Here is a 13,556-nt window from a genome sequence, read left to right on the forward strand (position 1 = left end):
TCAAAGATTTATCATTCGCAATCCGAATTTATATTACGAGTCCAAATTTATATCACCTGACGATGATACTCGTACATCGCGTAATACTGATATCAAATCTGGTTCGACGAGTTGATTATAGCTAAGAGGGGTGAGAAAAGCGTATTTGCTAGTTCGACGATGAATGTGTTTACCCAGAGAGAGTCACGATTACGTTGAATTCCTTAACAAGAGGAGAAGCATGAAAATTCCTGTTTATATTTGACCTATCTGGTATATGTATAAATATTATTAGAATAGAGATACCAATATTATAAAAATAGGACGTGGACATTAGCTTTCACAACTAATTAATTTAACATCATGTTTCCCGGTACACTTCTTTTCCAAGCAAAATTTATAAATCGATTACGAAAAGGGAATGAATTGTAGGAAAAGCTGCAGAGGGCGCGTCTTTGCTTATACCCAAGGTTCTTTAAGAATATACCACTGTAAGTATCTGTCTGAGAAACCTTAGCATGTGGTAACAGAAGATTAGAGAGATGTTTTGTGATTTGTTACTAAGAATCATGAAATATTCAACTGTACAAAGACAATTATTGTTCATAAAATAGTACAAAATATAATGCGGAGTGAGTGCAATTAATTTCAAGAAAGATCATAACGACCAATTCTAATACTGAGTTGAAGAGAATGCGCATTTAAATTGAAGAAAGTGCGTTTGAAATTATTTATAAGAGTGATTCCCTATGCTAATCGATGGTTTCTGCATTCAGTATAATAATGATCGTATTTCTATAATTCAATAATAATATGTTTACCTTAACCGTGGTAATATGCCCTTCCCCCCAAAATTTTTTTCTTTTCCCCCAATTTTTTTTTTTTTCTTTTTCACGATCTTTGAAGAATTTGTTTGTATATTTTATTGTCAACCCGCTTACCAGCAGCTATTAAACTGCGAATCGGAGTATAACTCATAAAGGAAGAAGCTAGGAAATATTCGAAAAAAAAAAAAAAAAAAAAAAAAAAAAAAAGGACATGTGTTTACTGGAAGCGTGCCAGGAAATACTGATTTCTCTTTTAGAGAAAAGAATGCTTATCCTCCCATAATAAAAGTGAGTTAAATTTTTATCTTTTCTTAACTTTTTAAAAATGTTTTTATTCTAGAATTTTGTTGTTAGTTCTGTGTAGAAAGGAGGTTTTAGAGAATCTCAAAACTACAGTTGAAAGAAATTAAGAATTTGAGTCGATTCTCCCGAAAGCTCTTCGCTCCCACTCCGCTATCCGATCCCACTCCACTGCTTATTCGATTTTTTCCACTCTTCATTCCATTCCCTCTAACCGCTCTAGATTCACCTGTCGTTCTGGATCTTTTTCAACAACATTGCTGCTTGTGAAAGGTGAGTCATAAAAATAACGGATTCATTTCAGTGGTGAACTGTTTTGATAACTGCTTCCATAAAGAGCGATTTTACTATCTCTAGTAATCCCTCATGCCAAAAAAAAAAAAAAAAAAAAAAAAAAAAAAATTCCTTCTGCAGGGGAAAAGAGTAAGGCGGTCTGCAGAACATTAAAAGTCATAAAAGTGGTCACCACTTGAAAAAAGGTTTCAGAAGCGCTTCTCTAGTTCACATCGTTAAAAGATGAACAGTATACTTACAACGTCATATTTATGTAAGGTCTGTTTCGGGGTTTTGTAAAATGCAAGCATCGAGGGAAAAATCAGCGTAGAATAGGAAATGAAACGGCAATGCTCAGTTTGATTTCAACATTCAAATGATGTGCAATGAAAAACAGCTCACTCTTCCAACAGGTTGCGAGTTGAAAACTAAATTATTCAATAATATTGACTTCAAAGTATATACTTAGGTAATGCTTTTCACATAAATTTCTTCTGAATTTGAAATACGTGTTTCATTTATTTAACTTAATAACCACACCCTGAATGCTGTATTTTATAAGCATGCTTAACCTCTAACTTTGGTGTTGTAGAAAAATTCTGAAATATCAAGAACACCATCAACCGATAATGTCTGGGATCACCATCAACTGATAATGTATTACTGTAACCGGTAATTACAGTAATACTGCTCTCTGAAAGGGCTAGCTTTAATTAGAAATATCATCTCCATCAACTATAAAAATAGCATTATTATTAAAAGGGAGATACATAATTTTTAAGTCGCGAGTTTGTCATGTTGATAGGTAAAATATTCTTATAATTTGTAAATTAAAAATAAAAAAAAAAAAAACTTTATGCAACATTAATATTCTCAGAAACTGCAGTTTGCCAAGTTTTGTGGGTTATGAACATTTTACGACATTTTTATAAACATTTGAAATATGGCTTATAGGAACCTGTAAATAAACTTGTTTTAATGGTATGTAATTTCCGAGAGGATGCATTAATTCAAGTAAAAAAATACCCATTTTCAAAATACTGTAATTAATATGTTCAATCTGGGTAACTTTCAGCTTATCTTTTCAATCGTATCTGATGATATTTTTTATCTTATACAGTGAAAAATCATATTTCCTTAAAATATAAAATTCTATAAATTAATAAAAAGCTACCAACAAATTTTTTCTATACATTTTTAATTATCTGCAAGATAACTATTAATTCATCAGAATGTGTGATCGGTTTTAAATATCCAAAAAGAATGATTAAGAATGATTATACTTAATCATTCTTTTTGGATATTTAATCTTAAACATGATATCTGTAAATATCATATTTAAGGTTTTGGCAAAAATCGTAGAACTGGCACTCTGCCAACCTTTTTAAGCTAAAAAATACTTCGTAATGCGAAATTAACAAAACACAATTTCAGGAAAATATAAGCTAGATTACTTCTCTCGTATATTATAATTTAAAAAATTTCACATTAAATACTCTCACATTTCTTTATTTCAATAAGAGATGACGCCAGAACCTACAATTCTTTTAATACTTTAAATAATATCCAGAGTACACTTGAGAGACGTCAAAACAATGGCAAACAGATTCGCAAACGGAGTTGAACCGTGTAAAATATTTATGTTTATATGTCAAATAAATCAACAACAAAATTTAATGTACGGTTTTAGTTTTCTCATTTCATAAGAGATGGCGCCATGAGCTTTGCAAGAAGAAATGGAAAATGGAATTATTTTAGCTAAGATTCATTATGTTACTTCAATTTAAAATATTGCAATGATAATAAATATAATACCCATAAATAATAATGATAAGAAAATAAGTAAATAATATAAAAAATTTAAATTAATTCCTTTTGTTCCAAATATTTAAAAAACTCAGTCTTTTTTCAGTAAGTAAAAATTTAATAGCTTAATTGTGGTACGTGAGTCTTTAAGAGATAATTCTGCTCATATTTATTTAACGCATTTTGTGGTACTTTATAATTTAGGAAAATTTATAAGTTTATAAACAACAAACATTATCATTATATTTTCAAATTCAAAATATATAAAAATTTGAAAATTTAACGCTGATTTGTGTTGTTTGATTTCTAAATTAATTAATATATCAATGTCAGAATAACTTTTAAAGTAAAGTATATATATATAATACGAGTGCTCAAAAAATCTGCTGGAAATAACAGGTATAAAAAAGTCCTTTATTTTGGCCTCACTTCACATACAGTCTCTTACAAATATTTGAAAATCGTAGATATTTCCATCATTTACAAAAAAGCATTTTCACCACTAAAATGTAAATTCCTCTTGATAAGAAATACGTCCATCATTTCCGAAGGCGAAAATCCTGCAACTGCAATGAAAAAAAAAAAAAAAAAACTAATATTAACAACTGACCTAAAACAAAATGAAATAAAAGGATCAGCAACTTGAAAAAATAAACAAAATTGATACCGCCCGAACAGGGTGACCTAAAACAAAATGAAATAGAAGGACCAGCAACTTGAAAAAATAAACAAAATTGATACCGCCCGAACAGGGACTCGAACCCTGGACCGTTAGGTTAAAAGCCTAACGCTCTACCGACTGAGCTATCCGGGCCTGTTACACGCTTGTTAATCATTGTACTGTCCACTGAACAGTGTCGTTAAAATTCAAGATAATGAGACTCAAGGTTTCCGTAGAAATTATTATTTTACTAAAAATAACAATAAAATTATACTAAGCGTAAGTATACGATTAAGTCGTTATTTAAAAGAAAGCTTATGGGAATTAAGTAAAGAAATGAAATTTAATTTTTTAGCACATGGTGGATTATCGTACCAAATTAGTACGTTTGGGCATTTTCTATAAAATGTTGAATACATATCTTAAAACTAACATTAAATAATATTTCTACCGGGGAAAAAATCCAGAACGCCTGAAATAATAAAATTTTGATTTTAAATATAATTTTCGCTGAAAAACTGTTTGAATAAAAGGCAAAATGTTACGAAAAAGGGTGGGAATTGAACGTTAAGCAATGAAATTGAATTTTTTTTTCTCACATTTTTGATTTTCATACCAAATTAAGTTGATCCGTTTGTGGATTTTCTGTAAAGTTTTAAATATATATTAACATTAAACTATATATAACTAACATTAAAGCATACTACCATGAAAAAATAATCCAGAATGCCTGAAATAATTAAGTTATAAAATTTATTATTGAAATTGCTCCCTTCCACCTCTTCCCCCGATGTCATTTACTACAAGAAATAGTAAGAATTTATTTTCTACCTTTCTGAAAATTTATAAAGAAAATATAAAATCGCAGTTAATTTTCTAAAGTGCATGGAAATAAGTTCCTCGCTGGTTAATAACATGTTTAACATGTATTGATTCCTAAATATTAAAAGAAAATTACACGATTTCTTTTAGTTGTAGCTTCAAGCTATGAAAAATCAGTTATTATCGATTTTCGCCCATTGATATAACTTACAGATCCCCCCCCCCCAAGTACACAACTGTATTCAAACACTGAAACACAGCAATAAACAAAAACAGAAAATCATTTTTGGCACATAGCCAGTAGGACCGACGCGTAATTTTTTACCACTCAGAGCGAACTTCATCGGTCCTATATTTCTGGTTAGTTCGGCCCAAGGTCCGTAGAAAGACTGGTTAGTAGGCTCAAGGTACTTTCTACGGACCTTGAGTTCGGCCGACAAAATAACGGCTCTCGCGGCCATCCTGTATATGGCAACGTTGCTGAACAACTACAAGCTATTCGAAATGTTTTATACAATGTGAGAACGTAAGATGTTTTCTTAAATGAACTTCTGACCATTGCATTTAACATGTTAAGAACCTAACATCTTGGTTCAAATACGTCCATACTAGACTTCTCGCGAATGCTAATTCTTCAAACCGATGCAACGGGATGAATACATAGTCACTTACTCAGAACTTTTAAGTTTATTCTCAGCTTACAGATTAATCTTCGAATTCGGAACTATTTCTGCAGCCATGACATATTTGGTAGATAGCTCTAATAATTGGGAGGGTTCGTAGTTAATAGTTTTCGATTCTTCTTTGCTTTTGTACTCAAAACTTTCTGACTGACTGACTGACTGATTAATTTATTGCCGGACTACCACACAGTGTGCAGTTTTTCCGACTCAATCAAATTTGCCACATGGGCGCATCACATGGTGCGTCACATCTGCCCGTGGTATCCCTGAGGGAGCGGAGGAGGTGGAAAAAAGGGGGAGACCGAGACATCGCGCGATCATGGACAGCAAGTGGAACGTCCTATGTTCATTGAAGAAAAAGCACAATGTCTTAAAGTAACAGTACAATATAAATACAGAAAAAGTAAAAATATAACAGAAAAATATATACAATATGTACACTATATACAGGATATTGCACTATATTGCACACTACTAATCATTAAGTAGGAGTCATTTGCAAAGTGGGCCGCTAGTGGTCGAATTTCACAGTCCTCGTCTAGAATTGTATAATTTAGTGTGTTTAAATTAGACAAATGTGCACAGTTAAGAGCTTTCATGAAGAAATTCCTGTTGAGTTTGTGCAAATGCTGCTCAATTGTACTAAGTTTCAAGTCTCTGTGTAGAGTGGCGTTGCTGACGTAGTAATGAGCATTAGTAATCGTTCTAAGTATTCTATTCTGAATTACTTGCAGTATGTACAGGTCTTTCTTTTTAGCCGTATTCCAGGCTGGCGAAGCATATGTAATGATAGGCCGTATGTTCATTATATACACAAGCCGCTTTCGACGCAGATCTAATTTCGAAAACTTGTTAAGAAGGGGCTTTAAACAGTTGATTACAACGAAAGCCTTTTTCCTCACATTAGTTGATATGGTCGTTCCAAGTTAGTGTTTGATTCAGTACTACCCCGAGGTACTTGGCTTTTGTGACTTGCGGCACCTGTTCATTGAAAAGATAAAGTTTCCTTTTGAGTGGGGTCCGTGTATGTTTTCTCCTGATGACAAGTAGATCAAAACTTTCTTCCACATTCTCCTACTTTTTCTAGCATTCTCTCTACTCATTCGCGATTCTTAAATAGTTTTACTTTTTTTCATTGGTGTGCTGAAAAAAGAATTAGGTGCGTTCTCCCATTCCATGAAATCATACGTTATATTATTGAGCCTCAGGAATGCGATTCTAGTGTTTTTTAGCTTTTGAGTGAAATTATAATTACAACCGAAGACCCACATAAGATGAGATCCAGTATCTTATTAGCACAAATGGGTTGCCGTACTTATTGAATCGACCCATTTCAGCTAATGATTTTTATTCCTATTCGTTACTAGTATGGGAATAAAAGCATACGAGGTAAAAAAGTTTAAAATTTTGAACTTGTGTTGTGCAAGTCTTATACTTTACATTAATGTATAATTACAAATTGTTGGTTAGCAACGAATTTTTGCTTATGCCGCTTAAGGGACATATGCAGTATATAGTATGAAGATGCATTAGTGGGGAAAAGATGATAGGTAAAACATATCTTACCTGTACATACAAGTGAGACCACGCATCCTTTAATCAATTAATCTTCCTTGTGAGGTTCATTTCTTTAAGTAAGGGTATGTATATGCGCTGAAGTAAGGGTACCCGTAAGCATATCCAGGGTAGCCAAGAGCTGTTGCTGCAGCATACGTGTAATAATCAGAAAGCAAGCCTGCGGCTGGGGCTACACCTGGTGCTACGCCCGGGGCTGCGGCTAAAGCAGCTGCAGGGGCGACTGGTGCCACTCCTCCATAGTAGTAACTTTTGAGGGGAGCATATGGCCTGTAATAAGGATAAGGGCCAGCGGCAACTGCAAGAGACAAGCTGGCAAGACACAAAATGGCGATCTGAAATGAACAGAATAAAAATTGACTTTATTAAAAATTAATTTATTCCAACTAAAAAAAAGCAAAACATATGATTTGGTACTTCTCGCTTAAAGCTGCGCCAGTCGAACCTGCGCCCCAAAGCGGCAAAAAAAATTTTTTTTTTAATTTCATCTCTCAAATTACGTCATAATGAATAAATATGAAGAATTAACATCGATTCAGTATTTTTCCTTTAAATTTTCAGCTGTCAATTTTGTTAAAAATGCTGACCTTTTTCTTATATTTTTTTTAAAGAAAGAGTTAATGTGGATTATGCGATTTGGCAGTTGCAAAATAACGATAAAGACTAATGTCACATATAGTGAGACTTCGGGAAGTCATAAAATGAAATTTAATTTTACTAGCCGAAATAGCGCTGCAACGAAATATCGTATCGCGAAAAACAGTTTACAGTTTTATGGTGGGAAGTTTACAGAGTTCATGTTGGTGGAATTCTGCCAGTTACCTTTAGAAATGAATTACTATATAACTATCATCTAGAATAATTGAATATTTATTACTTTTAAATGCATGCATTTCTCTTTCTTTTTCAAAATTATTTTGGATTTAATTAAATGGTCCACATTTCATGAAGCTGCACGTAAATCATTCTGGTTGCAGTTCACTTTCTAGTTAGAATTGGCGTGAATGTTGGCGCCAATTCTAACTAGACACGCTAAATGGTGCTCATCCGCACGCTCAGCGCGTAATTGAGAGGTCCGCGGTTCGGTTCCCGGCGAAGGCGTTACATATTTTTCATCTCTCCTGCTTCCGAAATAAACCTAATGTCTCTACAGTGGCGCCCGAATTAAATGGGTGTTGGATGATGATTCTCCTCACCCAGGATTTGGCGATTGGGGTCCCCTAAAAACCCCAGTCGCTCTTTAAAAGGGGGAGTATATAAGGTATTTCTCCCGCCTTCTTAGCGAGCCTTCGTGGTTTTTATATATTAAAATATTTCACATTTAAATATTATAGCAATATAAATTTGAGATATATGCGATAACTGGCAGCAAAGCGTGGTTGTGCTCGCAGAAATAAAACATTTATGTTGTTTAGAATAAAGAATATCACTGATTTTTTTAATGGTAATTCTTATTTATAAACTAATTTGTCACTATTAATAACAAAAGAAGAAAATTATAGCATGCAATGAGATAAATTTGACGCATATAGAAAAATTAACTGAAGATGATTACTTTATATGGGCAAACAGAATCGAATGGGAACTAAGAAAAAGACTGGAGTGCATTATTTGGGCTATAATGGCAAAGCACGTGAAGCTTATTTGCCTAAGGGAAGATTTGCTTTCGTGGAGGAGTTTCTGAAGTAAAAAGACTTGGTGGAGACCATGACAGCTCGGATGTTGCCAACCTTTCGTCGAGATTTCAACTCCGATTAAAATATCAACAGTCAATGATCTTATCTGCTCAGTCACTAGACAGCGTCTTCCCCATTTTTAATGTGAATATGAGTAAGCGTCCGTTAGCAAGTTTTTCACGAAGGCATCCGTCATTTTAGACATTCTTCTCACAGTTTACCTTTGTCAGAATAATCCAATTCAAGCCTCAGACGCTTTATCATCTATATTCATTTCCAAATTCAATCAGTTATATATTATAAGCTAAAGTTTTAAACTTTTAATTAAAATAAAACAATGCATATTTCTGATCAGATAGGAGCAACAGAATTAACTATCTACATACACAAGTGTTTCTTATCTAATGACATTTATTTTTGATTATTAAAATATTTTGCTAAGCTTATAATCTAGACATATACTGAAGGTTGAAATGAAAGCGTTCAATTTAATAAGATAAAAAAAAAAAAAAAAAAAAAAACCCTCCCCGTTTTTTTTGCATTTAAACCATAAAATTCAATTCAGTAGCAATGTCGCAAAATAATTTTAAAATGAGCATATCTTTAGAATTTCCGATACACAGTTCCGCGCACACTGGAGATAAAATAGTTTGCCCCCCCCCCGTAGAGTGTTGCCACTGCTCGCTTTGAACTCGTTAGTGTTCGTTACTCAAAAATTAGTTAAGTTTTACAAAACATGAAACCGATGATAAAACAAATTCTAAATTTCAAATTTGGTCTTCCACATGCCCATATTCGTAGGAGGATTACGTCATTCAAAATTCGATGGCTCTATGTACCGTTGTTTTATAACAATGAGAGAAATATACATACATTTATGCATATTTTTCATTATTTAATTTCTTCAAATGTAATGCAGGACTCTAAGATTTGGTGGCAACAGTTTGAAAAGTGAAACAGACATTTATAGAAATTCAACGTAAAATCGCAAAACGAAAACAATAGTTCAGGGATAAAGCCCCTTTGGACTAAAATTTTTAATAAAAACATACACCATTTGATACAGGAAGACTTAGATTTAAAAGTTGTAGGAAACATTAAAGAATTATCCTCATTTTTACACCTTTCAGTAACTTATTTTATTAAATTATTGTCAAAATGTATGAAATTTAGAACTTAAAACAATCTGAAATTCTGGATAAACTGTATTTTGCTTTATGAACAACTTTAGCTTCTTCCAAGAACTTCCGAACTAACATTTCCACTGTCGGAAGTCTTTGGAATAAAATATGTGCCAGATTAACTAGCAATAAAATTCCGCTTACTTTTACGTACAATTTTTAAATTACAATTTGTTTTGTTCTGTTGATGTTTGTTATGGTTACTAAAAATTTACTGCGAAGTGAGATTATAGAATTTTTCATTTTTCTTAACTCTTTTTTTTTTTTTTTCTTAATACTAAGCATTTATAATTAATTTATTAGTAGTATTTTTATTTGTTAGCATTACTTTCGAAGTACCTTTTTAAACATGTAATTTTCCATTAAACTTTTTTTTTTAAGGGAAATCTTATTTAAAATATAAACATATTAATACAAATAAAAATGTTCATTTAACTAGTACGTTAGGGATCCGTTTTTGCGTGGAATATTTTTTAGCATTTGATTTAATTTTTAAACTGGTTGCTTAGAATATTTTTAAAAAGCAATTTTGATTCGGTAGTTATTGCTCAATTCAGAGTTGGCTTACTCCCATAATACCAAGTCTGCCCAAATTCTAGTTCATATAAATTGCTCATGCGATATTAAAATGACACCAGTGGTTCAAACGTCAGACAGAACATCTTGCATTTAATTTCTTATTTTTTTGCGAAATAAATATTAAATATCCAAATGCATGCTTACACGTTTTTTGTGGAAAACATTTTTGATGCACTGAATTGGCATCTCACCTGGGGAAGAGCTCTGATGTTTACTTTTGCGTTTCCCGCCTTTCCCCCCCCTCACAAAATAACAGGATTTCTGTTCAATGTCATTAGTTTAGCTTTCTATCAATAGATGGCAGCATGTGCGTACCTCTTCTGCAACTTCAGCATTGCTACAAGTTTAGCACATTCATTTCCGTTTTTGCATGGAATCTTTTTAATATGTCTTGGGTTTACCGAGCTCAAGAGAAATCAGGACCATCTTAAGCTTGTTAACTGAGACTAACGCGATTCAAACAGAAGCTTTGCAAAAGTTTTCCTCTTATTTTGACTAAAAAAAAAAAAAAAAAGATTTCCTATACAAGAAAAAATTCTAAGGTTTACATAACTGAGATGTCACTTGGAATCAAACTGATTTTAAAAATACGTAAATTCAACTAAATTCCACAAAATAAAAACTATATTAGAGCAACTACATAAGAATAATTTGAAGAATAAAATTGTTTTCTCTGTTTTATACCACAAAACGTAACAAAAACTCCTTGATTATTGATAAAAGAATGTACTTCATTTCGTTATTTTAAACTCATTTAAATTTAATAGAAATAAGAGATAAAAATGATTTAAATCTTTGTATTTTTGAATTAATGACATATATATCATTTCCTTGACGAAGAATAATTTATTTTGCATATGCCCGTAAATAGTATTTCTTATTAATTTATAAATGAAAAATGAAAAAATATATTAAAACGGTTAAAAATCGGATTTAAATTTAACTAATTTGTTGGAGGTTTCTTTTTTTTTTTTTCCCGGGTGGGGGGTACAAAGTTTTACCTTTGCAAGCATTTTTCGATTTTTTCAAACGCATTCTACATTACTCAAAAAGTTTGTCGTCATTCCCCCAATCCAGGAATTTACTTCGTTTAAACAAAACTAGACATGCTTACATTGCATTTTTGATCCTGAAGAAAAGACATTTCTGTCCCTCAAATTTTAAACCAAGGAATAATTAGAATAATTACAGATGAAACGAATTATTATCTTAGACCAGTTTTCAATCATCCTTGACAAAATTTCATAACAGACAGTATAATACACCCAGCTTAATAATATTCAGATTAACTTTGACTTAAACTGATAGTTTTCTATCGAACCCTTTTAACGTGCTAAATTTAGTGTCATTTGCTATAAGGTGATTGGAATCGAATTCTGAACGTGCTGTACATTTAAAGTAGTTCATTGCTTTGACTCTATTAAATAATTTCAACTACACAGAAATAGTAACTAAATACTTTGAGAACTGTCGAATGATTTCGTTGGATTGAGAAAGTTTCCCTTAGAAAGTTCTCCGCGAAGGAATGTCAGTTTTAAGGAAATAGCCTTACTTAAATAAACGAAACGAACGTTCCACTGAAAGTTATCAAATAACAATTGCAGGGTACTGTTTTTCGATGATTTGCAATCACTACAAAAAATTAAACTGAACACACTTAGAAAGGTATGAATAGTGTGCATCTGCTAAGAGTGGTAATATGTAAAATTAAGAAATTAACAACTTAGTAACTTATACAGTACTTTCTATTCAAGGAGTTTATTAATGATTAAATTTTCAAAACTTTTACACTTCATGAAACTTTCAATTTGTAAACATATGTAAACATTAAAACTAAATTTCCAATTTCAATGTAAGTTTGTTTTTAGAGTTGTAGAAAAAGATTTAAAAATGTGAAAGTTTTCATAAGCGATTTCCTTTTCATCCAAAGCTGCAAAGTATTTCAGTGTAAATCCAGTTTACACTGAAATCACATGTCAAGAATAGAATCTTCATTTACATTAATTTTTTGCATTTGAATATTATGTACCAGTTATTCTCAAACTTAAATTGCGTGGAATTCTAAGGTTCCATGCTTACTAAGGGTTCCGAAATTCAAAGACAAATTTCGAAATAATTTTTTAATACCATGTAGATTGCACACCTTATTACGTTTTCTTAAAGTCTCACTATTGTTGTTATTTACAATAATATGAAGTACTCCTGTTATTTAAGCTAAATTTTAAAGAAATAATAATTTTACTTTTATTTTTCACATAAGGTGCTAGCAATATTGAATATTCATACATTCTGAATGATTTTATAACAGTTACTTTTCAAAAGATGCCAAAATTAATAATAATAAAATAAAAATAAATTATAGAGTAACTATTTTAAAGACCACTTTGTTATGGTGATTAAATTAATTAATTTTTAAATCTTTAAAATATTTTCTTTTTTAAATTTTATTTAATGATTTTTTAATGTAATCTAGACTGCATGTTTAGTTTTATAATCAGTTAATTAATTAATAACAATTTGAAAAGTAAAAAAACAACTCAACTTACCATTCCATTCATGGCTGTTGGCGAAATTTTTCCAGCAAACTGCTAAGATAAGAGAATCCAAGAGCTTGTTTCCTTGCTAAGGAAGTTGTGATAGCACTGAGTGTTTCTTCGAGCTTTTATACCTCATTTTTCTTTGCTAGTTTTGTAGTGAATGGAAGTTAAAGATCACCTCTTTCATGGCTGAGCAATTCAAAAAATTTTTTGTTTTAAATTTTTGCAGCACTTGGATCAAAGCTTTCTCACTTGTTTCCGAGTTGATGAAGGTTGACAACCCAGGGTCAGATGGGTTATAAAACACGTCTTTTTCGTAAACACAGGCAAAACGCTGCCTGACCTGTGGAATTTTCGTTTCCCCTACTTCATTATAATCTCGGTATACAGTAGCATAGAACGCTAGATCACAACTCATTCCGCCGTAGCCATTAGGCGTCGGGGTTTTGACACTAAAACAATGGTGTTTGGATAAAGAACGGCAATTGTGGGGAAACCACAGGGCAGAGGTTCATGCGGGCTGATGCGCCATCAAGCGAAGAACTGGAATGACAATTTGTATTATGAGCAATGGCAACAAAAAGATCTTTCAGTTGTCTTTTCCCGCCGAACTCAAAATTCTCAGAAACCTTTCTATAACTAAGTATTTGCATTTCT

At 32.0% G+C, this 13,556-nt stretch overlaps 1 long non-coding RNA gene and 1 other non-coding gene across 2 annotated transcripts; both read right to left on the reverse strand.

Moving 5' to 3' along the window:
- Positions 1 to 3,578: 3,578 nt before the first annotated feature.
- On the reverse strand, positions 3,579 to 13,233 carry LOC146998092 (uncharacterized). The gene is made up of 3 exons (XR_015040276.1): positions 12,909 to 13,233; positions 6,918 to 7,261; positions 3,579 to 3,751 (listed from the first exon to the last, which is right to left on the reverse strand). It is a non-coding gene; the product is annotated as an uncharacterized LOC146998092 (long non-coding RNA).
- TRNAK-UUU (transfer RNA lysine (anticodon UUU)) lies at positions 3,927 to 3,999 on the reverse strand. The gene has a single exon. It is a non-coding gene; the product is annotated as a tRNA-Lys (tRNA).
- Positions 13,234 to 13,556: the final 323 nt, after the last annotated feature.

Source organism: Stegodyphus dumicola, chromosome 3, assembly GCF_044657685.1.
Source record: "Stegodyphus dumicola isolate Sdum_Otavi_A_Nest chromosome 3, ASM4465768v1".
NCBI classification, from domain to species: domain Eukaryota; kingdom Metazoa; phylum Arthropoda; class Arachnida; order Araneae; family Eresidae; genus Stegodyphus; species Stegodyphus dumicola.